The sequence below is a fragment of the Oryzias latipes genome, chromosome 15 (genome assembly GCF_053564925.1).
Source record: "Oryzias latipes strain Hd-rR chromosome 15, Olatipes_Hd-rR_3.1".
Lineage (NCBI taxonomy): Eukaryota > Metazoa > Chordata > Actinopteri > Beloniformes > Adrianichthyidae > Oryzias > Oryzias latipes.
The window spans coordinates 12262840-12283048 of NC_136251.1; the positions used below are offsets into that span (position 1 = coordinate 12262840).

The 20209-nt window shown below is 31.1% G+C and overlaps 53 non-coding genes across 53 annotated transcripts; all 53 read right to left on the reverse strand.

The window, feature by feature from the left end:
• Window positions 1–6: 6 nt before the first annotated feature.
• On the reverse strand, window positions 7–80 carry trnat-agu (transfer RNA threonine (anticodon AGU)). Its single transcript has one exon. It is a non-coding gene; the product is annotated as a tRNA-Thr (tRNA).
• A 642-nt stretch (window positions 81–722) lies between these two features.
• On the reverse strand, window positions 723–796 carry trnam-cau (transfer RNA methionine (anticodon CAU)). Its single transcript has one exon. It is a non-coding gene; the product is annotated as a tRNA-Met (tRNA).
• A 286-nt stretch (window positions 797–1082) lies between these two features.
• trnat-agu (transfer RNA threonine (anticodon AGU)) lies at window positions 1083–1156 on the reverse strand. Its single transcript has one exon. It is a non-coding gene; the product is annotated as a tRNA-Thr (tRNA).
• Window positions 1157–1444: 288 nt separating this feature from the next.
• trnat-agu (transfer RNA threonine (anticodon AGU)) lies at window positions 1445–1518 on the reverse strand. The gene has a single exon. It is a non-coding gene; the product is annotated as a tRNA-Thr (tRNA).
• Window positions 1519–1803: 285 nt separating this feature from the next.
• On the reverse strand, window positions 1804–1877 carry trnat-agu (transfer RNA threonine (anticodon AGU)). Its single transcript has one exon. It is a non-coding gene; the product is annotated as a tRNA-Thr (tRNA).
• A 282-nt stretch (window positions 1878–2159) lies between these two features.
• trnat-agu (transfer RNA threonine (anticodon AGU)) lies at window positions 2160–2233 on the reverse strand. Its single transcript has one exon. It is a non-coding gene; the product is annotated as a tRNA-Thr (tRNA).
• A 292-nt stretch (window positions 2234–2525) lies between these two features.
• On the reverse strand, window positions 2526–2599 carry trnat-agu (transfer RNA threonine (anticodon AGU)). The gene has a single exon. It is a non-coding gene; the product is annotated as a tRNA-Thr (tRNA).
• Window positions 2600–2879: 280 nt separating this feature from the next.
• trnat-agu (transfer RNA threonine (anticodon AGU)) lies at window positions 2880–2953 on the reverse strand. Its single transcript has one exon. It is a non-coding gene; the product is annotated as a tRNA-Thr (tRNA).
• A 287-nt stretch (window positions 2954–3240) lies between these two features.
• Window positions 3241–3314, reverse strand: trnat-agu (transfer RNA threonine (anticodon AGU)). The gene has a single exon. It is a non-coding gene; the product is annotated as a tRNA-Thr (tRNA).
• A 284-nt stretch (window positions 3315–3598) lies between these two features.
• Window positions 3599–3672, reverse strand: trnat-agu (transfer RNA threonine (anticodon AGU)). The gene has a single exon. It is a non-coding gene; the product is annotated as a tRNA-Thr (tRNA).
• Window positions 3673–3952: 280 nt separating this feature from the next.
• Window positions 3953–4026, reverse strand: trnat-agu (transfer RNA threonine (anticodon AGU)). Its single transcript has one exon. It is a non-coding gene; the product is annotated as a tRNA-Thr (tRNA).
• A 284-nt stretch (window positions 4027–4310) lies between these two features.
• trnat-agu (transfer RNA threonine (anticodon AGU)) lies at window positions 4311–4384 on the reverse strand. Its single transcript has one exon. It is a non-coding gene; the product is annotated as a tRNA-Thr (tRNA).
• A 280-nt stretch (window positions 4385–4664) lies between these two features.
• Window positions 4665–4738, reverse strand: trnat-agu (transfer RNA threonine (anticodon AGU)). Its single transcript has one exon. It is a non-coding gene; the product is annotated as a tRNA-Thr (tRNA).
• A 283-nt stretch (window positions 4739–5021) lies between these two features.
• trnat-cgu (transfer RNA threonine (anticodon CGU)) lies at window positions 5022–5095 on the reverse strand. The gene has a single exon. It is a non-coding gene; the product is annotated as a tRNA-Thr (tRNA).
• Window positions 5096–5375: 280 nt separating this feature from the next.
• Window positions 5376–5449, reverse strand: trnat-agu (transfer RNA threonine (anticodon AGU)). Its single transcript has one exon. It is a non-coding gene; the product is annotated as a tRNA-Thr (tRNA).
• A 286-nt stretch (window positions 5450–5735) lies between these two features.
• Window positions 5736–5809, reverse strand: trnat-agu (transfer RNA threonine (anticodon AGU)). Its single transcript has one exon. It is a non-coding gene; the product is annotated as a tRNA-Thr (tRNA).
• Window positions 5810–6097: 288 nt separating this feature from the next.
• trnat-cgu (transfer RNA threonine (anticodon CGU)) lies at window positions 6098–6171 on the reverse strand. Its single transcript has one exon. It is a non-coding gene; the product is annotated as a tRNA-Thr (tRNA).
• Window positions 6172–6451: 280 nt separating this feature from the next.
• Window positions 6452–6525, reverse strand: trnat-agu (transfer RNA threonine (anticodon AGU)). Its single transcript has one exon. It is a non-coding gene; the product is annotated as a tRNA-Thr (tRNA).
• Window positions 6526–6811: 286 nt separating this feature from the next.
• Window positions 6812–6885, reverse strand: trnat-agu (transfer RNA threonine (anticodon AGU)). The gene has a single exon. It is a non-coding gene; the product is annotated as a tRNA-Thr (tRNA).
• A 288-nt stretch (window positions 6886–7173) lies between these two features.
• Window positions 7174–7247, reverse strand: trnat-agu (transfer RNA threonine (anticodon AGU)). Its single transcript has one exon. It is a non-coding gene; the product is annotated as a tRNA-Thr (tRNA).
• A 281-nt stretch (window positions 7248–7528) lies between these two features.
• On the reverse strand, window positions 7529–7602 carry trnat-cgu (transfer RNA threonine (anticodon CGU)). Its single transcript has one exon. It is a non-coding gene; the product is annotated as a tRNA-Thr (tRNA).
• Window positions 7603–7888: 286 nt separating this feature from the next.
• Window positions 7889–7962, reverse strand: trnat-agu (transfer RNA threonine (anticodon AGU)). Its single transcript has one exon. It is a non-coding gene; the product is annotated as a tRNA-Thr (tRNA).
• A 288-nt stretch (window positions 7963–8250) lies between these two features.
• On the reverse strand, window positions 8251–8324 carry trnat-agu (transfer RNA threonine (anticodon AGU)). The gene has a single exon. It is a non-coding gene; the product is annotated as a tRNA-Thr (tRNA).
• A 281-nt stretch (window positions 8325–8605) lies between these two features.
• trnat-cgu (transfer RNA threonine (anticodon CGU)) lies at window positions 8606–8679 on the reverse strand. Its single transcript has one exon. It is a non-coding gene; the product is annotated as a tRNA-Thr (tRNA).
• A 288-nt stretch (window positions 8680–8967) lies between these two features.
• On the reverse strand, window positions 8968–9041 carry trnat-agu (transfer RNA threonine (anticodon AGU)). Its single transcript has one exon. It is a non-coding gene; the product is annotated as a tRNA-Thr (tRNA).
• A 294-nt stretch (window positions 9042–9335) lies between these two features.
• Window positions 9336–9409, reverse strand: trnat-agu (transfer RNA threonine (anticodon AGU)). Its single transcript has one exon. It is a non-coding gene; the product is annotated as a tRNA-Thr (tRNA).
• A 286-nt stretch (window positions 9410–9695) lies between these two features.
• Window positions 9696–9769, reverse strand: trnat-agu (transfer RNA threonine (anticodon AGU)). Its single transcript has one exon. It is a non-coding gene; the product is annotated as a tRNA-Thr (tRNA).
• A 292-nt stretch (window positions 9770–10061) lies between these two features.
• Window positions 10062–10135, reverse strand: trnat-agu (transfer RNA threonine (anticodon AGU)). Its single transcript has one exon. It is a non-coding gene; the product is annotated as a tRNA-Thr (tRNA).
• Window positions 10136–10427: 292 nt separating this feature from the next.
• Window positions 10428–10501, reverse strand: trnat-agu (transfer RNA threonine (anticodon AGU)). The gene has a single exon. It is a non-coding gene; the product is annotated as a tRNA-Thr (tRNA).
• Window positions 10502–10780: 279 nt separating this feature from the next.
• Window positions 10781–10854, reverse strand: trnat-agu (transfer RNA threonine (anticodon AGU)). Its single transcript has one exon. It is a non-coding gene; the product is annotated as a tRNA-Thr (tRNA).
• A 281-nt stretch (window positions 10855–11135) lies between these two features.
• trnat-cgu (transfer RNA threonine (anticodon CGU)) lies at window positions 11136–11209 on the reverse strand. The gene has a single exon. It is a non-coding gene; the product is annotated as a tRNA-Thr (tRNA).
• A 284-nt stretch (window positions 11210–11493) lies between these two features.
• trnat-cgu (transfer RNA threonine (anticodon CGU)) lies at window positions 11494–11567 on the reverse strand. Its single transcript has one exon. It is a non-coding gene; the product is annotated as a tRNA-Thr (tRNA).
• Window positions 11568–11852: 285 nt separating this feature from the next.
• Window positions 11853–11926, reverse strand: trnat-agu (transfer RNA threonine (anticodon AGU)). The gene has a single exon. It is a non-coding gene; the product is annotated as a tRNA-Thr (tRNA).
• Window positions 11927–12207: 281 nt separating this feature from the next.
• Window positions 12208–12281, reverse strand: trnat-agu (transfer RNA threonine (anticodon AGU)). Its single transcript has one exon. It is a non-coding gene; the product is annotated as a tRNA-Thr (tRNA).
• A 290-nt stretch (window positions 12282–12571) lies between these two features.
• Window positions 12572–12645, reverse strand: trnat-agu (transfer RNA threonine (anticodon AGU)). The gene has a single exon. It is a non-coding gene; the product is annotated as a tRNA-Thr (tRNA).
• A 285-nt stretch (window positions 12646–12930) lies between these two features.
• Window positions 12931–13004, reverse strand: trnat-agu (transfer RNA threonine (anticodon AGU)). The gene has a single exon. It is a non-coding gene; the product is annotated as a tRNA-Thr (tRNA).
• A 643-nt stretch (window positions 13005–13647) lies between these two features.
• trnat-agu (transfer RNA threonine (anticodon AGU)) lies at window positions 13648–13721 on the reverse strand. Its single transcript has one exon. It is a non-coding gene; the product is annotated as a tRNA-Thr (tRNA).
• A 280-nt stretch (window positions 13722–14001) lies between these two features.
• On the reverse strand, window positions 14002–14075 carry trnat-agu (transfer RNA threonine (anticodon AGU)). The gene has a single exon. It is a non-coding gene; the product is annotated as a tRNA-Thr (tRNA).
• Window positions 14076–14359: 284 nt separating this feature from the next.
• Window positions 14360–14433, reverse strand: trnat-agu (transfer RNA threonine (anticodon AGU)). Its single transcript has one exon. It is a non-coding gene; the product is annotated as a tRNA-Thr (tRNA).
• Window positions 14434–14725: 292 nt separating this feature from the next.
• Window positions 14726–14799, reverse strand: trnat-agu (transfer RNA threonine (anticodon AGU)). Its single transcript has one exon. It is a non-coding gene; the product is annotated as a tRNA-Thr (tRNA).
• A 637-nt stretch (window positions 14800–15436) lies between these two features.
• Window positions 15437–15510, reverse strand: trnat-cgu (transfer RNA threonine (anticodon CGU)). Its single transcript has one exon. It is a non-coding gene; the product is annotated as a tRNA-Thr (tRNA).
• A 288-nt stretch (window positions 15511–15798) lies between these two features.
• trnat-cgu (transfer RNA threonine (anticodon CGU)) lies at window positions 15799–15872 on the reverse strand. The gene has a single exon. It is a non-coding gene; the product is annotated as a tRNA-Thr (tRNA).
• A 285-nt stretch (window positions 15873–16157) lies between these two features.
• trnai-aau (transfer RNA isoleucine (anticodon AAU)) lies at window positions 16158–16231 on the reverse strand. The gene has a single exon. It is a non-coding gene; the product is annotated as a tRNA-Thr (tRNA).
• Window positions 16232–16512: 281 nt separating this feature from the next.
• trnat-cgu (transfer RNA threonine (anticodon CGU)) lies at window positions 16513–16586 on the reverse strand. The gene has a single exon. It is a non-coding gene; the product is annotated as a tRNA-Thr (tRNA).
• A 291-nt stretch (window positions 16587–16877) lies between these two features.
• Window positions 16878–16951, reverse strand: trnat-cgu (transfer RNA threonine (anticodon CGU)). The gene has a single exon. It is a non-coding gene; the product is annotated as a tRNA-Thr (tRNA).
• Window positions 16952–17236: 285 nt separating this feature from the next.
• On the reverse strand, window positions 17237–17310 carry trnat-agu (transfer RNA threonine (anticodon AGU)). The gene has a single exon. It is a non-coding gene; the product is annotated as a tRNA-Thr (tRNA).
• Window positions 17311–17953: 643 nt separating this feature from the next.
• Window positions 17954–18027, reverse strand: trnat-agu (transfer RNA threonine (anticodon AGU)). The gene has a single exon. It is a non-coding gene; the product is annotated as a tRNA-Thr (tRNA).
• A 279-nt stretch (window positions 18028–18306) lies between these two features.
• On the reverse strand, window positions 18307–18380 carry trnat-agu (transfer RNA threonine (anticodon AGU)). The gene has a single exon. It is a non-coding gene; the product is annotated as a tRNA-Thr (tRNA).
• Window positions 18381–18664: 284 nt separating this feature from the next.
• On the reverse strand, window positions 18665–18738 carry trnat-agu (transfer RNA threonine (anticodon AGU)). Its single transcript has one exon. It is a non-coding gene; the product is annotated as a tRNA-Thr (tRNA).
• A 280-nt stretch (window positions 18739–19018) lies between these two features.
• On the reverse strand, window positions 19019–19092 carry trnat-agu (transfer RNA threonine (anticodon AGU)). The gene has a single exon. It is a non-coding gene; the product is annotated as a tRNA-Thr (tRNA).
• A 283-nt stretch (window positions 19093–19375) lies between these two features.
• On the reverse strand, window positions 19376–19449 carry trnat-cgu (transfer RNA threonine (anticodon CGU)). Its single transcript has one exon. It is a non-coding gene; the product is annotated as a tRNA-Thr (tRNA).
• Window positions 19450–19729: 280 nt separating this feature from the next.
• On the reverse strand, window positions 19730–19803 carry trnat-agu (transfer RNA threonine (anticodon AGU)). Its single transcript has one exon. It is a non-coding gene; the product is annotated as a tRNA-Thr (tRNA).
• Window positions 19804–20089: 286 nt separating this feature from the next.
• On the reverse strand, window positions 20090–20163 carry trnat-agu (transfer RNA threonine (anticodon AGU)). The gene has a single exon. It is a non-coding gene; the product is annotated as a tRNA-Thr (tRNA).
• Window positions 20164–20209: the final 46 nt, after the last annotated feature.

The following is a 20209-nucleotide window of genomic DNA, read 5'->3' on the forward strand; positions in this document are numbered from 1 at the left end:
CTTAAGAGGCACTGCTGGGATTTGGACCCAGGATCTCCTGTTTACTAGACAGGCGCTTTAACCAACTAAGCCACAGCGCCTGCTAATTATGATGTAAATGGTTTTTCACAATCGTTGAATACATCAAATGATTTTACATTTTTTTTCTTTGGTATACGTTCATTTTAAGGTAAATCTGCCTTTTTTCTAATGTTTTTTGGAATGTCTTATTAATCTTTTTGAAAAAATTAAAGTAAGCAAAAAAAATAAAAAATAAGAAATAATCAAGGATTTTCCATTATTGGAATTTCCTCTACCAGAATTATGTTCTTATCAGACTTCATTATTGTCTGATATGCTGGTACATATGTGATACTTTTCTTAAGAGTCACTGCTGGGATTTGGACCCAGGATCTCCTGTTTACTAGACAGAAGCTTTAACCAACTAAGCCAAAGAGCCTGCTCATTATGATGTAAATGGTTTTTCACAATCGTTGAATACATGAAATGATTTTAAGTTTTTTTCTTTGGTATAGGTTCATTTTAAGGTAAATCTGCCTGTTTTCTAATGTTTTTTGGAATGTCTTATTAATCTTTTTGAAAAGATTAAAGTAAGCAAAAAAAAAAAAAAAAAGAAATAATCATTGATTTTCCATTATTGGAATTTTCTATACCAGGATAATGTTCTTCTCAGACTTCAATATTGACTGATGTGCTGGTATTTATGTGATACTTTTCTTAAGAGGCACTGCTGGGATTTGGACCCAGGATCTCCTGTTTATGAGACAGGCGCTTCTACCAACTAAGCCACAGCGCCTGCTAATTATGATGTAAATGGTTTTTCACAATCGTTGAATACATCAAATGATTTTAAATTTTTTATCTTTGGTATAGGTTCATTTTAAGGCAAATATGCCTGTTTTCTAATGTTTTTTGGAATGTCTTATTAATATTTTTGAAAAAATTAAAGTAAGCAAAAAAAAAAAAAAAGAAAGAAATAATGAATGATTTTCCATTATTGGAATTTTCTCTACCAGGATGATGTTTTTATCAGACTTTGATATGGACCAACATACTGGTGCATATGTGATACTTTTCTTAAGAGGCACTGCTGGGATTTGGACCCAGGATCTCCTGTTTACTAGACAGGCGCTTTAACCAACTAAGCCACAGCGCCTGCTAATTATAATGTAAATGGTTTTTCACAATCGTTGAATACATCAAATGATTTTACATTTTTTTTCTTTGGTATACGTTCATTTTAAGGTAAATCTGCCTGTTTTCTAATGTTTTTTGGAATGTCTTATTAATCTTTTTGAAAAAATTAAAGTAAGCAAAAAAAATAAAAAATAATTAGAAATAATGATTGAATTTCCAATATTGGAATTTTCTATACCAGGATAATGTTCTTATCAGACTTCAATATTGACTGATGTGCTGGTATTTATGTGATACTTTTTTTATGAGGCACTGCTGGGATTTGGACCCAGGATCTCCTGTTTACTAGACAGGCGCTTTAACCAACTAAGCCACAGCGCCTGCTAATAATGATGTAAATGGTTTTTCACAATCGTTGAATACATCAAATGATTTTAAATTTTTTATCTTTGGTAAACGTTCATTTTAAGGCAAATCTGCCTGTTTTCTAATGTTTTTTGGAATGTCTTATCAATCTTTTTGAAAAAATTAAAGTAAGCAAAAAAAATAAAAAATAAGAAATAATCACTGATTTTCCAATATTGGAACTTTCTATACCAGGATAATGTTCTTATCAGACTTCAATATTGACTGATGTGCTGGTATTTATGTGATACTTTTTTTATGAGGCACTGCTGGGATTTGGACCCAGGATCTCCTGTTTACTAGACAGGCGCTTTAACCAACTAAGCCACAGCGCCTGCTAATTATGATTTAAATGGTTTTTCACAATCGTTGAATACATCAAATGATTTTAAATTTTTTATCTTTGGTATACGTTCATTTTATGGCAAATCTGCCTGTTTTCTAATGTTTTTTGGAATGTCTTATTAATATTGTTGAAAAAATTAAAGTAAGCAAAAAATAAAAATAAAGTAATTAATGATTTTCCATTATTGGAATTTTTCTCTACCAGGATGATGTTTTTAATCAGACTTTGATATGGACCAACATAGTGGTGCATATGTGATACTTTTCTTAAGAGGCACTGCTGGGATTTGGACCCAGGATCTCCTGTTTACTAGACAGGCGCTTTAACCAACTAAGCCACAGCGCCTGCTAATTATGATGTAAATGGTTTTTCACAATCGTTGAATACATCAAATGATTTTACATTTTTTTTCTTTGGTATACGTTCATTTTAAGGTAAATCTGCCTGTTTTCTAATGTTTTTTGGAATGTCTTATTGATATTGTTGAAAAAATTTAAGTAAGCAAAAAATAAATTAAAAAAATAATTAGAAATAATCATTGATTTTCCAATATTGGAATTTTCTCTACCAAGATAATGTTTTTATCAGACTTTGATATGGACCAACATACTGGTGCATATGTGATACTTTTCTTAATAGGCACTGCTGGGATTTGGACCCAGGATCTCCTGTTTACTAGACAGGCGCTTTAACCAACTAAGCCACAGCGCCTGATAATTGTGATGTAAATGGTTTTTCAAAATCGTTGAATACATCAAATGATTTTACATTTTTTTCTGTGGTATACGTTCATTTTAAGGCAAATCTGCCTGTTTTCTATTGTTTTTTGGAATGTCTTATTAATCTTTTTGAAAAAATTAAAGTAAGCAAAAAATAAAAATAAATTAATCAATGATTTTACATTATTGGAATTTTCTCTACCAGGATGCTGTTTTTAATCACACTTTGATATGAACCAACATACTGGTGCATATGTTATACTTTTCTTAAGAGGCACTGCTGGGATTTGGACCCAGGATCTCCTGTTTACTAGACAGGCACTTTAACCAACTAAGCCACAGCGCCTGCTAATTGTGATGTAAATGGTCTTTCACAATCGTTGAATACATCATATGATTTTAAATTTTTTTCTTTGGTATACGTTCATTTTAAGGCAAATCTGTCTGTTTTCTAATGTTTTTTGGAATGTCTTATTAATCTTTTTTTAAAAATGAAAGAAAGCAAAAAAGAAAAAACATAATAAGAAATAATCAAGGATTTCCCATTATTGGAATTTCCTCTACCAGAATAATGTTCTTATCAGACTTCAATATTGTCTGATATGCTGGTACATATGTGATACTTTTCTTAGGAGGCACTGCTGGGATTTGGACCCAGGATCTCCTGTTTACTAGACAGGCGCTTTAACCAACTAAGCCACAGCGCCTGCTAATTATGATGTAAATGGTTTTTCACAATCGTTGAATACATCAAATGATTTACATTTTTTTTCTTTGGTATACGTTCATTTTAAGGTAAATCTGCCTGTTTTCTAATGTTTTTTGGAATGTCTTATTAATCTTTTTGAAAAAATTAAAGTAAGCAAAAAAAATAAAAAATAAGAAATAATCATTGATTTTCCAATATTGGAATTTTCTATACCAGGATAATGTTCTTATTAGACTTCAATATTGACTGATGTGCTGGTATTTATGTGATACTTTTTTTATGAGGCACTGCTGGGATTTGGACCCAGGATCTCCTGTTTACTAGACAGGCACTTTAACCAACTAAGCCACAGCGCCTGCTAATTGTGATGTAAATGGTCTTTCACAATCGTTGAATACATCATATGATTTTAAATTTTTTTCTTTGGTATACGTTCATTTTAAGGCAAATCTGTCTGTTTTCTAATGTTTTTTGGAATGTCTTATTAATATTGTTGAAAAAATTAAAGTAAGCAAAAAATAAAAATAAAGTTATCAATGATTTTCTGTTATTGGAATTTTTCTCTACCAGGATGATGTTTTTATCAGACTTTGATATGGACCAACATAGTGGTGCATATGTGATACTTTTCTTAAGAGGCACTGCTGGGATTTGGACCCAGGATCTCCTGTTTACTAGACAGGCGCTTTAACCAACTAAGCCACAGCGCCTGCTAATTATGATGTAAATGGTTTTTCACAATCGTTGAATACATCAAATGATTTACATTTTTTTTCTTTGGTATACGTTCATTTTAAGGTAAATCTGCCTGTTTTCTAATGTTTTTTGTAATGTCTTATTAATCTTTTTGAAAAAATTAAAGTAAGCAAAAAAAATAAAAAATAAGAAATAATCATTGATTTTCCAATATTGGAATTTTCTATACCAGGATAATGTTCTTATCAGACTTCAATATTGACTGATGTGCTGGTATTTATGTGATACTTTTTTTATGAGGCACTGCTGGGATTTGGACCCAGGATCTCCTGTTTACTAGACAGGCGCTTTAACCAACTAAGCCACAGCGCCTGCTAATTATGATGTAAATGGTCTTTCACAATCGTTGAATACATCAAATGATTTTACATTTTTTTCTGTGGTATACGTTCATTTTAAGGCAAATCTGCCTGTTTTCTATTGTTTTTTGGAATGTCTTATTAATCTTTTTGAAAAAATTAAAGTAAGCAAAAAATAAAAATAAATTAATCAATGATTTTACATTATTGGAATTTTCTCTACCAGGATGATGTTTTTAATCACACTTTGATATGGACCAACATACTGGTGCATATGTGATACTTTTCGTGAGAGGCACTGCTGGGATTTGGACCCAGGATCTCCTGTTTACTAGACAGAAGCTTTAACCAACTAAGCCACAGAGCCTGCTAATTGTGATGTAAATGGTTTTTCACAATCGTTGAATACATGAAATGATTTTAAGTTTTTTTCTTTGGTATAGGTTCATTTTAAGGTAAATCTGCCTGTTTTCTAATGTTTTTTGGAATGTCTTATTAAACTTTTTGAAAAGATTAAAGTAAGCAAAAAAAAAATAAATAAGAAATAATCATTGATTTTCCATTATTGGAATTTTCTCTACCAGGATAATGTTCTTTTCAGACTTCAATATTGACTGATGTGCTGGTTTTTATGTGATACTTTTCTTAAGAGGCACTGCTGGGATTTGGACCCAGGATCTCCTGTTTACGAGACAGGCGCTTTAACCAACTAAGCCACAGTGCCTGCTAATTATGATGTAAATGGTTTTTCACAATCGTTGAATACATCAAATGATTTTAAATTTTTTATCTTTGGTATGCGTTCATTTTAAGGCAAATCTGCCTGTTTTCTAATGTTTTTTGGAATGTCTTATTAATATTTTTGAAAAAATTAAAGTAAGCAAAAAATAAAAATAAAAGAATCAATGATTTTCCATTATTGGAATTTTCTCTACCAGGATGATGTTTTTATCAGACTTTGATATGGACCAACATACTGGTGCATATATGATACTTTTTTTAAGTGGCACTGCTGGGATTTGGACCCAGGATCTCCTGTTTACTAGACAGGCACTTTAACCAACTAAGCCACAGCGCCTGCTAATTATGATGTAAATGGTTTTTCACAATCGTTGAATACATCAAATGATTTTAAGTTTTTTTCTTTGGTATAGGTACATTTTCAGGTAAATCTGCCTAGTTTCTAATGTTTTTTTGGAATGTCTTACTAATCTGTTAGAAAAAATTAAAGTAAGCAAAAAAAAAAAAAAAGAAAGAAATAATGAATGATTTTCCATTATTGGAATTTTCTCTACCAGGATGATGTTTTTATCAGACTTTGATATGGACCAACATACTGGCGCATATGTGATACTTTTCTTAAGAGGCACTGCTGGGATTTGGACCCAGGATATCCTGTTTACTAGACAGGCGCTTTAACCAACTAAGCCACAGCGCCTGCTAATTATGATGTAAATGGTTTTTCACAATCGTTGAATACATCAAATGATTTTACATTTTTTTTCTTTGGTATACGTTCATTTTAAGGTAAATCTGCCTGTTTTCTAATGTTTTTTGGAATGTCTTATTAATCTTTTTGAAAAAATTAAAGTAAGCAAAAAAAATAAAAAATAATTAGAAATAATCATTGAATTTCCAATATTGGAATTTTCTATACCAGGATAATGTTCTTATCAGACTTCAATATTGACTGATGTGCTGGTATTTATGTGATACTTTTTTTATGAGGCACTGCTGGGATTTGGACCCAGGATCTCCTGTTTACGAGACAGGCGCTTTAACCAACTAAGCCACAGTGCCTGCTAATTATGATGTAAATGGTTTTTCACAATCGTTGAATACATCAAATGATTTTAAATTTTTTATCTTTGGTATGCGTTCATTTTAAGGCAAATCTGCCTGTTTTCTAATGTTTTTTGGAATGTCTTATTAATATTTTTGAAAAAATTAAAGTAAGCAAAAAATAAAAATAAAAGAATCAATGATTTTCCATTATTGGAATTTTCTCTACCAGGATGATGTTTTTATCAGACTTTGATATGGACCAACATACTGGTGCATATATGATACTTTTTTTAAGTGGCACTGCTGGGATTTGGACCCAGGATCTCCTGTTTACTAGACAGGCGCTTTAACCAACTATGCCACAGCGCCTGCTAATTATGATGTAAATGGTTTTTCACAATCGTTGAATACATCAAATGATTTTAAGTTTTTTTCTTTGGTATAGGTACATTTTCAGGTAAATCTGCCTAGTTTCTAATGTTTTTTTGGAATGTCTTACTAATCTGTTAGAAAAAATTAAAGTAAGCAAAAAAAAAAAAAAAGAAAGAAATAATGAATGATTTTCCATTATTGGAATTTTCTCTACCAGGATGATGTTTTTATCAGACTTTGATATGGACCAACATACTGGCGCATATGTGATACTTTTCTTAAGAGGCACTGCTGGGATTTGGACCCAGGATATCCTGTTTACTAGACAGGCGCTTTAACCAACTAAGCCACAGCGCCTGCTAATTATGATGTAAATGGTTTTTCACAATCGTTGAATACATCAAATGATTTTACATTTTTTTTCTTTGGTATACGTTCATTTTAAGGTAAATCTGCCTGTTTTCTAATGTTTTTTGGAATGTCTTATTAATCTTTTTGAAAAAATTAAAGTAAGCAAAAAAAATAAAAAATAATTAGAAATAATCATTGAATTTCCAATATTGGAATTTTCTATACCAGGATAATGTTCTTATCAGACTTCAATATTGACTGATGTGCTGGTATTTATGTGATACTTTTTTTATGAGGCACTGCTGGGATTTGGACCCAGGATCTCCTGTTTACTAGACAGGCGCTTTAACCAACTAAGCCACAGCGCCTGCTAATTATGATGTAAATGGTTTTTCACAATCGTTGAATACATCAAATGATTTTAAATTTTTTATCTTTGGTATACGTTCATTTTAAGGCAAATCTGCCTGTTTTCTAATGTTTTTTGGAATGTCTTATTTATATTGTTGAAAAAATTAAAGTAAGCAAAAAATAAAAATAAAGTAATTAATGATTTTCCATTATTGGAATTTTTCTCTACCAGGATGATGTTTTTATCAGACTTTGATATGGACCAACATACTGGTGCATATGTGATACTTTTCTTAAGAGGCACTGCTGGGATTTGAACCCAGGATCTCCTGTTTACGAGACAGGCGCTTTAACCAACTATGCCACAGCGCCTGTTAATTATGATGTAAATGGTTATTCACAATAGATGAATACATCAAATGTTTTTAAGTTTTTTTCTTTGGTATAGGTACATTTTCAGGTAAATCTGCCTAGTTTCTAATGTTTTTTTGGAATGTCTTACTAATCTGTTAGAAAAAATTAAAGTAAGCAAAAAAAAAAAAAAAGAAAGAAATAATGAATGATTTTCCATTATTGGAATTTTCTCTACCAGGATGATGTTTTTATCAGACTTTGATATGGACCAACATACTGGCGCATATGTGATACTTTTCTTAAGAGGCACTGCTGGGATTTGGACCCAGGATATCCTGTTTACTAGACAGGCGCTTTAACCAACTAAGCCACAGCGCCTGCTAATTGTGATGTAAATGGTTTTTCACAATCGTTGAATACATCAAATGATTTTACATTTTTTTTCTTTGGTATACGTTCATTTTAAGGTAAATCTGCCTGTTTTCTAATGTTTTTTGGAATGTCTTATTAATCTTTTTGAAAAAATTAAAGTAAGCAAAAAAAATAAAAAATAATTAGAAATAATCATTGATTTTCCAATATTGGAATTTTCTATACCAGGATAATGTTCTTATCAGACTTCAATATTGACTGATGTGCTGGTATTTATGTGATACTTTTTTTATGAGGCACTGCTGGGATTTGGACCCAGGATCTCCTGTTTACTAGACAGGCGCTTTAACCAACTAAGCCACAGCGCCTGCTAATTATGATGTAAATGGTTTTTCACAATCGTTGAATACATCAAATGATTTTAAATTTTTTATCTTTGGTATACGTTCATTTTAAGGCAAATCTGCCTGTTTTCTAATGTTTTTTGGAATGTCTTATTTATATTGTTGAAAAAATTAAAGTAAGCAAAAAATAAAAATAAAGTAATTAATGATTTTCCATTATTGGAATTTTTCTCTACCAGGATGATGTTTTTATCAGACTTTGATATGGACCAACATACTGGTGCATATGTGATACTTTTCTTAAGAGGCACTGCTGGGATTTGAACCCAGGATCTCCTATTTACGAGACAGGCGCTTTAACCAACTATGCCACAGCGCCTGTTAATTATGATGTAAATGGTTATTCACAATAGATGAATACATCAAATGATTTTAAATTTTTTATCTTTGGTATACGTTCATTTTAAGGCAAATCTGTCTGTTTTCTAATGTTTTTTGTAATGTCTTATTAATCTTTTTTTAAAAATGAAAGAAAGCAAAAAAGAAAAAACATAATAAGAAATAATCAAGGATTTCCCATTATTGGAATTTCCTCTACCAGAATAATGTTCTTATCAGACTTCAATATTGTCTGATATGCTGGTACATATGTGATACTTTTCTTAAGAGGCACTGCTGGGATTTGGACCCAGGATCTCCTGTTTACTAGACAGACGCTTTAACCAACTAAGCCACAGAGCCTGCTCATTATGATGTAAATGGTTTTTCACAATCGTTGAATACATGAAATGATTTTAAGTTTTTTTCTTTGGTATAGGTTCATTTTAAGGTAAATCTGCGTGTTTTCTAATGTTTTTTGGAATGTTTTATTAATCCTTTTTTGAAAAAAATAAAGTAAGCAAAAAATAAATAAAAAAATTAATTAGAAATAATCAATGATTTTCCATTATTGGAATTTTTCACTACCAGCATGATGTTTTTATCAGACTTTGATATGGACCAACATACTGGTGCACATGTGATACTTTTCTTAAGAGTCACTGCTGGGATTTGGACCCAGGATCTCCTGTTTACTAGACAGGCGCTTTAACCAACTAAGCCACAGCGCCTGCTAATTATGATGTAAATGGTTTTTCACAATCGTTGAATACATCAAATGATTTTAAATTTTTTATCTTTGGTATACGTTCATTTTAAGGTAAATCTGCCTGTTTTTTTAATGTTTTTTGGAATGTCTTATTAATCTTTTTGAAAAAATTAAAGTAAGCAAAAAAAATAAAAAATAAGAAATAATCATTGATTTTCCAATATTGGAATTTTCTATACCAGGATAATGTTCTTATCAGACTTCAATATTGACTGATGTGCTGGTATTTATGTGATACTTTTTTTAAGAGGCACTGCTGGGATTTGGACCCAGGATCTCCTGTTTACTGGACAGGCGCTTTAACCATCTAAGCCACAGCGCCTGCTAATTATGATGTAAATGGTTTTTCACAATCGTTGAATACATCAAATGATTTTAAATTTTTTTTCTTTGGTATAGGTTCATTTTAAGGTAAATCTGCCTGTTTTCTAATGTTTTTTGGAATGTCTTATTAATATTGTTGAAAAAATTAAAGTAAGCAAAAAATAAAAAATAAAAATAATTAGAAATTATCAATGATTTTCCATTATTGGAATTTTCTCTACCAGGATGATGTTTTTATCAGACTCTGATATGGACAAACATACTGGTGTATATGTGATACTTTTCTTAAGAGGCACTGCTGGGATTTGGACCCAGGATCTCCTGTTTACTAGACAGGCGCTTTAACCAACTAAGCCACAGTGCCTGCTAATTGTGATGTAAATGGTTTTTCACAATCGTTGAATACATTAAATGATTTTAAGTTTTTTTCTTTGGTGTACGTTCATTTTAAGATAAAACTGCCTGTTTTCTAATATTTTTTTGGAATGTCTTATTAATCTTTTAAAAAAAATTAAAGTAAGCAAAAAAAAAATAAAAAAAATAATTAGAAATAATCAAGGATTTTCCATTATTGGAATTTTCTCTACCAGGATGATGTTTTTATCAGACTTTGATATGGACCAACATACTGGTGCATTTGTGATACTTTTTTTAAGAGGCTCTGCTGGGATTTGGACCCAGGATCTCCTGTTTACTAGACAGGCGCTTTAACCAACTAAGCCACAGCGCCTGATAATTGTGATGTAAATGGTTTTTCAAAATCGTTGAATACATCAAATGATTTTAAAAAAATTTCTGTGGTATACGTTCATTTTCAGGCAAATCTGCCTGTTTTCTATTGTTTTTTGGAATGTCTTATTAATCTTTTTGAAAAAATTAAAGTAAACAAAAAATAAAAATAAAATAATCAATGATTTTCCATTATTGGAACTTTCTATACCAGGATAAGGTTCTTATCAGACTTCAATATTGACTGATGTGCTGGTATTTATGTGATACTTTTTTTATGAGGCACTGCTGGGATTTGGACCCAGGATCTCCTGTTTACTAGACAGGCGCTTTAACCAACTAAGCCACAGCGCCTGCTAATTATGATGTAAATTGTTTTTCACAATCGTTGAATACATCAAATGATTTTAAATTTTTTATCTTTGGTATAGGTTCATTTTAAGGCAAATCTGCCTGTTTTCTAATGTTTTTTGGAATGTCTTATTAATATTGTTGAAAAAATTAAAGTAAGCAAAAAATAAAAATAAAGTTATCAATGATTTTCTGTTATTGGAATTTTTCTCTACCAGGATGATGTTTTTATCAGACTTTGATATGGACCAACATAGTGGTGCATATGTGATACTTTTCTTAAGAGGCACTGCTGGGATTTGGACCCAGGATCTCCTGTTTACGAGACAGGCGCTTTAACCAACTAAGCCACAGCGCCTGCTAATTATGATGTAAATGGTTTTTCACAATCGTTGAATACATCAAATGATTTTAAAAAAATTTCTGTGGTATACGTTCATTTTAAGGCAAATCTGCCTGTTTTCTATTGTTTTTTGGAATGTTTTATTAATCTTTTAGAAAAAAATAAAGTAAGCAAAAAAAAAAAAAGAAAGAAATAAAGAATGATTTTCCATTATTGGAATTTTTTCTACCAGGATGATGTTTTTATCAGACTTTGATATGGACCAACATACTGGTGCATATGTGATACTTTTTTTTAAGAGGCACTGCTGGGATTTGGACCCAGGATCTCCTGTTTACGAGACAGGCGCTTTAACCAACTAAGCCACAGCGCCTGCTAATTATTATGTAAATGGTTTTTCACAATCGTTGAATACATGAAATGATTTTACATTTTTTTTCTTTGGTATACGTTCATTTTAAGGTAAATTTGCCTGTTTTCTAATGTTTTTTGGAATGTCTTATTAATCTTTTTGAAAAAATTAAAGTAAGCAAAAAAAAAAAAAAATAAGAAATAATCATTGATTTTCCAATATTGGAACTTTCTATACCAGGATAAGGTTCTTATCAGACTTCAATATTGACTGATGTGCTGGTATTTATGTGATACTTTTTTTATGAGGCACTGCTGGGATTTGGACCCAGGATCTCCTGTTTACTAGACAGGCGCTTTAACCAACTAAGCCACAGCGCCTGCTAATTATGATGTAAATTGTTTTTCACAATCGTTGAATACATCAAATGATTTTAAATTTTTTATCTTTGGTATAGGTTCATTTTAAGGCAAATCTGCCTGTTTTCTAATGTTTTTTGGAATGTCTTATTAATATTGTTGAAAAAATTAAAGTAAGCAAAAAATAAAAATAAAGTTATCAATGATTTTCTGTTATTGGAATTTTTCTCTACCAGGATGATGTTTTTATCAGACTTTGATATGGACCAACATAGTGGTGCATATGTGATACTTTTCTTAAGAGGCACTGCTGGGATTTGGACCCAGGATCTCCTGTTTACTAGACAGGCGCTTTAACCAACTAAGCCACAGCGCCTGCTAATTATGATGTAAATGGTTTTTCACAATCGTTGAATACATCAAATGATTTTACATTTTTTTTCTTTGGTATACGTTCATTTTCAGGTAAATCTGCCTGTTTTCTAATGTTTTTTTGGAATGTCTTACTAATCTTTTAGAAAAAAATAAAGTAAGCAAAAAAAAAAAAAGAAAGAAAGAAATATATGAATGATTTTCCATTATTGGAATTTTTTCTACCAGGATGATGTTTTTATCAGACTTTGATATGGACCAACATACTGGTGCATATGTGATACTTTTTTTAAGAGGCACTGCTGGGATTTGGACCCAGGATCTCCTGTTTACTAGACAGGCGCTTTAACCAACTAAGCCACAGCGCCTGCTAATTATGATGTAAATGGTTTTTCACAATCGTTGAATACATGAAATGATTTTACATTTTTTTTCTTTGGTATACGTTCATTTTAAGGTAAATCTGCCTGTTTTCTAATGTTTTTTGGAATGTCTTATCAATCTTTTTGAAAAAATTAAAGTAAGCAAAAAAAATAAAAAATAAGAAATAATCATTGATTTTCCAATATTGGAATTTTCTATACCAGGATAATGTTCTTATCAGACTTCAATATTGACTGATGTGCTGGTATTTATGTGATACTTTTTTTATGAGGCACTGCTGGGATTTGGACCCAGGATCTCCTGTTTACTAGACAGGCGCTTTAACCAACTAAGCCACAGCGCCTGCTAATTATGATGTAAATGGTTTTTCACAATCGTTGAATACATCAAATGATTTTAAATTTTTTATCTTTGGTATACGTTCATTTTATGGCAAATCTGCCTGTTTTCTAATGTTTTTTGGAATGTCTTATTAATATTGTTGAAAAAATTAAAGTAAGCAAAAAATAAAAATAAAGTAATTAATGATTTTCCATTATTGGAATTTTTCTCTACCAGGATGATGTTTTTAATCAGACTTTGATATGGACCAACATACTGGTGCATATGTGATACTTTTCTTAAGAGGCACTGCTGGGATTTGGACCCAGGATCTCCTGTTTACTAGACAGGCGCTTTACTAAGCCACAGCGCCTGCTAATTATGATGTAAATGGTTTTTCACAATCGTTGAATACATCAAATGATTTTACATTTTTTTTCTTTGGTATAGGTTCATTTTAAGGTAAATCTGCCTGTTTTCTAATGTTTTTTGGAATGTCTTATTAATATTGTTGAAAAAATTTAAGTAAGCAAAAAATAAATTAAAAAAATAATTAGAAATAATCATTGATTTTCCAATATTGGAATTTTCTCTACCAGGATGATGTTTTTATCAGACTTTGATATGGACCAACATACTGGTGCATATGTGATACTTTTCTTAATAGGCACTGCTGGGATTTGGACCCAGGATCTCCTGTTTACTAGACAGGCACTTTAACCAACTAAGCCACAGCGCCTGCTAATTGTGATGTAAATGGTCTTTCACAATCGTTGAATACATCATATGATTTTAAATTTTTTTCTTTGGTATACGTTCATTTTAAGGCAAATCTGTCTGTTTTCTAATGTTTTTTGGAATGTCTTATTAATATTGTTGAAAAAATTAAAGTAAGCAAAAAATAAAAATAAAGTTATCAATGATTTTCTGTTATTGGAATTTTTCTCTACCAGGATGATGTTTTTATCAGACTTTGATATGGACCAACATAGTGGTGCATATGTGATACTTTTCTTAAGAGGCACTGCTGGGATTTGGACCCAGGATCTCCTGTTTACTAGACAGGCGCTTTAACCAACTAAGCCACAGCGCCTGCTAATTATGATGTAAATGGTTTTTCACAATCGTTGAATACATCAAATGATTTACATTTTTTTTCTTTGGTATACGTTCATTTTAAGGTAAATCTGCCTGTTTTCTAATGTTTTTTGGAATGTCTTATTAATCTTTTTGAAAAAATTAAAGTAAGCAAAAAAAATAAAAAATAAGAAATAATCATTGATTTTCCAATATTGGAATTTTCTATACCAGGATAATGTTCTTATCAGACTTCAATATTGACTGATGTGCTGGTATTTATGTGATACTTTTTTTATGAGGCACTGCTGGGATTTGGACCCAGGATCTCCTGTTTACTAGACAGGCGCTTTAACCAACTAAGCCACAGTGCCTGCTAATTGTGATGTAAATGGTTTTTCACAATCGTTGAATACATTAAATGATTTTAAGTTTTTTTCTTTGGTGTACGTTCATTTTAAGATAAAACTGCCTGTTTTCTAATATTTTTTTGGAATGTCTTATTAATCTTTTAAAAAAAATTAAAGTAAGCAAAAAATAAATAAAAAAAATAATTAGAAATAATCAAGGATTTTCCATTATTGGAATTTTCTCTACCAGGATGATGTTTTTATCAGACTTTGATATGGACCAACATACTGGTGCATTTGTGATACTTTTTTTAAGAGGCTCTGCTGGGATTTGGACCCAGGATCTCCTGTTTACTAGACAGGCGCTTTAACCAACTAAGCCACAGCGCCTGATAATTGTGATGTAAATGGTTTTTCAAAATCGTTGAATACATCAAATGATTTTAAAAAAATTTCTGTGGTATACGTTCATTTTCAGGCAAATCTGCCTGTTTTCTATTGTTTTTTGGAATGTCTTATTAATCTTTTTGAAAAAATTAAAGTAAACAAAAAATAAAAATAAAATAATCAATGATTTTCCATTATTGGAATTTTCTCTACCAGGATGATGTTTTTATCAGACTTTGATATGAACCAACATACTGGTGCATATGTTATACTTTTCTTAAGAGGCACTGCTGGGATTTGGACCCAGGATTTTCTGTTTATTAGACAGGCGCTTTAACCAACTAAGCCACAGCGCCTGCTAATTATGATGTAAATGGTCTTTCACAATCATTGAACAGATCAAATGATTTTAAGTTTTTTTCTTTGGTATACGTTCATTTTAAGGTAAATCTGCCTGTTTTCTAATGTTTTTTGGAATGTCTTATTAATCTTTTTTTTTTTAATTAAAGTAAGCAAAAAAAAAAAAAAAAAGAAAGAATCATTGATTTTCCATTATTGGAATTTTTTCTACCAGGATAATGTTCTTATCAGAATTCAATATTGACTGATGTGCTGGTATATATGTGACACTTTTTTTATGAGGCACTGCTGGGATTTGGACCCAGGATCTCCTGTTTACGAGACAGGCGCTTTAACCAACTAAGCCACAGCGCCTGCTAATTATGATGTAAATGGTTTTTCACAATCGTTGAATACATCAAATGATTTTAAAAAAATTTCTGTGGTATACGTTCATTTTAAGGCAAATCTGCCTGTTTTCTATTGTTTTTTGGAATGTTTTATTAATCTTTTAGAAAAAAATAAAGTAAGCAAAAAAAAAAAAAGAAAGAAAGAAATAAAGAATGATTTTCCATTATTGGAATTTTTTCTACCAGGATGATGTTTTTATCAGACTTTGATATGGACCAACATACTGGTGCATATGTGATACTTTTTTTTAAGAGGCACTGCTGGGATTTGGACCCAGGATCTCCTGTTTACGAGACAGGCGCTTTAACCAACTAAGCCACAGCGCCTGCTAATTATTATGTAAATGGTTTTTCACAATCGTTGAATACATGAAATGATTTTACATTTTTTTTCTTTGGTATACGTTCATTTTAAGGTAAATTTGCCTGTTTTCTAATGTTTTTTGGAATGTCTTATTAATCTTTTTGAAAAAATTAAAGTAAGCAAAAAAAAAAAAAAATAAGAAATAATCATTGATTTTCCAATATTGGAACTTTCTATACCAGGATAAGGTTCTTATCAGACTTCAATATTGACTGATGTGCTGGTATTTATGTGATACTTTTTTTATGAGGCACTGCTGGGATTTGGACCCAGGATTTCCTGTTTACTAGACAGGCGCTTTAACCAACTAAGCCACAGCGCCTGCTAATTATGATGTAAATTGTTTTTCACAATCGTTGAATACATCAAATGATTTTAAATTTTTTATCTTTGGTATAGGTTCATTTTAAGGCAAATCTGCCTGTTTTCTAATGTTTTTTGGAATGTCTTATTAATATTGTTGAAAAAATTAAAGTAAGCAAAAAATAAAAATAAAGTTATCAATGATTTTCTGTTATTGGAATTTTTCTCTACCAGGATGATGTTTTTATCAGACTTTGATATGGACCAACATAGTGGTGCATATGTGATACTTTTCTTAAGAGGCACTGCTGGGATTTGGACCCAGGATCTCCTGTTTACTAGACAGGCGCTTTAACCAACTAAGCCACAGCGCCTGCTAATTATGATGTAAATGGTTTTTCACAATCGTTGAATACATCAAATGATTTTACATTTTTTTTCTTTGGTATACGTTCATTTTCAGGTAAATCTGCCTGTTTTCTAATGTTTTTTTGGAATGTCTTACTAATCTTTTAGAAAAAAATAAAGTAAGCAAAAAAAAAAAAAAGAAAGAAAGAAATATATGAATGATTTTCCATTATTGGAATTTTTTCTACCAGGATGATGTTTTTATCAGACTTTGATATGGACCAACATACTGGTGCATATGTGATACTTTTTTTAAGAGGCACTGCTGGGATTTGGACCCAGGATCTCCTGTTTACTAGACAGGCGCTTTAACCAACTAAGCCACAGCGCCTGCTAATTATGATGTAAATGGTTTTTCACAATCGTTGAATACATGAAATGATTTTACATTTTTTTTCTTTGGTATACGTTCATTTTAAGGTAAATCTGCCTGTTTTCTAATGTTTTTTGGAATGTCTTATCAATCTTTTTGAAAAAATTAAAGTAAGCAAAAAAAAAAAAAAATAAGAAATAATCATTGATTTTCCAATATTGGAATTTTCTATACCAGGATAATGTTCTTATCAGACTTCAATATTGACTGATGTGCTGGTATTTATGTGACACTTTTTTTATGAGGCACTGCTGGGATTTGGACCCAGGATCTCCTGTTTACTAGACAGGCGCTTTAACCAACTAAGCCACAGCGCCTGCTAATTATGATGTAAATGGTTTTTCACAATCGTTGAATACATCAAATGATTTTAAATTTTTTATCTTTGGTATACGTTCATTTTATGGCAAATCTGCCTGTTTTCTAATGTTTTTTGGAATGTCTTATTAATATTGTTGAAAAAATTAAAGTAAGCAAAAAATAAAAATAAAGTAATTAATGATATTCCATTATTGGAATTTTTCTCTACCAGGATGATGTTTTTAATCAGACTTTGATATGGACCAACATACTGGTGCATATGTGATACTTTTCTTAAGAGGCACTGCTGGGATTTGGACCCAGGATCTCCTGTTTACTAGACAGGCGCTTTACTAAGCCACAGCGCCTGCTAATTATGATGTAAATGGTTTTTCACAATCGTTGAATACATGAAATGATTTTACATTTTTTTTCTTTGGTATACGTTCATTTTAAGGTAAATCTGCCTGTTTTCTAATGTTTTTTGGAATGTCTTATTAATATTGTTGAAAAAATTTAAGTAAGCAAAAAATAAATTAAAAAAATAATTAGAAATAATCATTGATTTTCCAATATTGGAATTTTCTCTACCAGGATGATGTTTTTATCAGACTTTGATATGGACGAACATACTGGTGCATATGTGATACTTTTCTTAATAGGCACTGCTGGGATTTGGACCCAGGATCTCCTGTTTACTAGACAGGCACTTTAACCAACTAAGCCACAGCGCCTGCTAATTGTGATGTAAATGGTCTTTCACAATCGTTGAATACATCATATGATTTTAAATTTTTTTCTTTGGTATACGTTCATTTTAAGGCAAATCTGTCTGTTTTCTAATGTTTTTTGGAATGTCTTATTAATATTGTTGAAAAAATTAAAGTAAGCAAAAAATAAAAATAAAGTTATCAATGATTTTCCATTATTGGAATTTTCTCTACCAGGATGATGTTTTTATCAGACTTTGATATGGACCAACATACTGGTGCATATGTGATACTTTTCATAAGAGGCACTGCTGGGATTTGGACCCAGGATCTCCTGTTTACTAGACAGGCGCTTTAACCAACTAAGCCACAGCGCCTGCTAATTATGATGTAAATGGTTTTTCACAATCGTTGAATACATCAAATGATTTACATTTTTTTTCTTTGGTATACGTTCATTTTAAGGTAAATCTGCCTGTTTTCTAATGTTTTTTGGAATGTCTTATTAATCTTTTTGAAAAAATTAAAGTAAGCAAAAAAAATAAAAAATAAGAAATAATCATTGATTTTCCAATATTGGAATTTTCTATACCAGGATAATGTTCTTATCAGACTTCAATATTGACTGATGTGCTGGTATTTATGTGATACTTTTTTTATGAGGCACTGCTGGGATTTGGACCCAGGATCTCCTGTTTACTAGACAGGCGCTTTAACCAACTAAGCCACAGCGCCTGCTAATTATGATGTAAATGGTCTTTCACAATCGTTGAATACATCAAATGATTTTATTTTTTTTTCTGTGGTATACGTTCATTTTAAGGCAAATCTGCCTGTTTTCTATTGTTTTTTGGAATGTCTTATTAATCTTTTTGAAAAAATTAAAGTAAGCAAAAAATAAAAATAAATTAATCAATGATTTTACATTATTGGAATTTTCTCTACCAGGATGATGTTTTTAATCACACTTTGATATGGACCAACATACTGGTGCAAATGTGATACTTTTCGTGAGAGGCACTGCTGGGATTTGGACCCAGGATCTCCTGTTTACTAGACAGAAGCTTTAACCAACTAAGCCACAGAGCCTGCTAATTGTGATGTAAATGGTTTTTCACAATCGTTGAATACATGAAATGATTTTAAGTTTTTTTCTTTGGTATAGGTTCATTTTAAGGTAAATCTGCCTGTTTTCTAATGTTTTTTGGAATGTCTTATTAATCTTTTTGAAAAGATTAAAGTAAGCAAAAAAAAAATAAATAAGAAATAATCATTGATTTTCCATTATTGGAATTTTCTCTACCAGGATAATGTTCTTTTCAGACTTCAATATTGACTGATGTGCTGGTTTTTATGTGATACTTTTCTTAAGAGGCACTGCTGGGATTTGGACCCAGGATCTCCTGTTTACGAGACAGGCGCTTTAACCAACTAAGCCACAGTGCCTGCTAATTATGATGTAAATGGTTTTTCACAATCGTTGAATACATCAAATGATTTTAAATTTTTTATCTTTGGTTTGCGTTCATTTTAAGGCAAATCTGCCTGTTTTCTAATGTTTTTTGGAATGTCTTATTAATATTTTTGAAAAAATTAAAGTAAGCAAAAAATAAAAATAAAAGAATCAATGATTTTCCATTATTGGAATTTTCTCTACCAGGATGATGTTTTTATCAGACTTTGATATGGACCAACATACTGGTGCATATATGATACTTTTTTTAAGTGGCACTGCTGGGATTTGGACCCAGGATCTCCTGTTTACTAGACAGGCACTTTAACCAACTAAGCCACAGCGCCTGCTAATTATGATGTAAATGGTTTTTCACAATCGTTGAATACATCAAATGATTTTAAGTTTTTTTCTTTGGTATAGGTACATTTTCAGGTAAATCTGCCTAGTTTCTAATGTTTTTTTGGAATGTCTTACTAATCTGTTAGAAAAAATTAAAGTAAGCAAAAAAAAAAAAAAAGAAAGAAATAATGAATGATTTTCCATTATTGGAATTTTCTCTACCAGGATGATGTTTTTATCAGACTTTGATATGGACCAACATACTGGCGCATATGTGATACTTTTCTTAAGAGGCACTGCTGGGATTTGGACCCAGGATATCCTGTTTACTAGACAGGCGCTTTAACCAACTAAGCCACAGCGCCTGCTAATTATGATGTAAATGGTTTTTCACAATCGTTGAATACATCA